The sequence below is a fragment of the Zalophus californianus genome, chromosome 9, assembly GCF_009762305.2.
Source record: "Zalophus californianus isolate mZalCal1 chromosome 9, mZalCal1.pri.v2, whole genome shotgun sequence".
NCBI lineage: Eukaryota > Metazoa > Chordata > Mammalia > Carnivora > Otariidae > Zalophus > Zalophus californianus.
This window is the reverse complement of record NC_045603.1, coordinates 137,607,162-137,608,438: the sequence shown is the minus strand read 5'-3', so window position 1 is coordinate 137,608,438 and position 1,277 is coordinate 137,607,162.

Genomic DNA, 1,277 nt, shown 5'->3' with positions numbered 1-1,277 from the left:
ACTGGGGGATCTCTCCTTTTCTCTCTTTTTAGTAAAGGCACTAAACAGAAAACATGGACACACAGGCAAAGAACAATAAATATGGTGCTGAAGACTGGGGACAGGAGAGCCATGAAAACAGCCTGCCGTAGGAACCAGAGAAAAAACTACTTAGCTTGATGAATGCATATTGGAAATCGTGTGTGTGTGTGTGTGTGTGTGTGTGTGTGAAAAATCCCAGAAGATTACTTAGAGAAAATCAAGTTTTGTTCTGTTGTTTTGTTTTTTTATGAAAAGAGTAAAATCAGACCAATGTAAACTTCCTTTGCAATAGTAAATACACGGAAGCAACAAAGTGGCGTAAGTGCACATCAGAGGGACCAATCTGAGACCGGGGCATTTTATAATCGAACCTACCTATGTTCTTAAATGAAAGAAACAGAATCTGATTCCCCAAGGTGGAAAATCTCAGGAAATACTCCATCTGCGTATCCATCATGACAATATATTCCAGCCACCCAAAGAATGAGTACGAATTTGCGGCTGGAGACGACAGGGGTGCTGTTGGTGGGCGATGGTGGGGTGCCAGTGTGGGTTCGCCGACCGTAACGAACACACCATCCGGTGGGGATGCTGACAGTGGGGACGCTGTGCGTACGGGGTGGGGGCAGGAACTATTGGGGAATCTCTGTACCTTCCCTTCAATTTCGTTATGAACCTAGAACTACTCTGAAGAAAATAGTCATAAAAAAAGCTTGGGGTCATAGCGGGAGAATCCCGGGTGAGAGCTAAGGAGCGTGGTGTTCTCAGGGGGACTCGGGAGTGCTGTGAGGCCTCCAGCAAGCTCTGGGTTGTGTCCCACCTGTGCCCTGACTGCTCCCCAGGGGAGAGAAGCAGTAATGACCACCATCCCTCCAAAGGGCACCTTAGGGACACAGAGCCAACCTCTCTGCAAAGTCTCCATGCAGAGCAAGCACCTTGTTTTTCTTAGGATTAAAACTAACCGGGTTCTCCAACGTGAAAGAACTCTTTCACATTAGAATAAAATGAAACTTTCCTCTTTCCTCCATCGAGAGAGCCTTCCGTTTCCCACGTAAATGCAGCAGAAGAATGTTTTTAAGTTTGAGAATCTTAAACCTGCTCTTCTACTTTCACAGATAAAAATCCATTATTTCCCAATAACGCATTGGCTGGAGCGAAGTAAAACAAGATGTGATTGGAACTGAAAGCCATCCAGTTTTATTTTTCCCCGCTTCTCTGATTTAAAGTGAAGCCTGGCTGTGTACAGATGAGCTCAG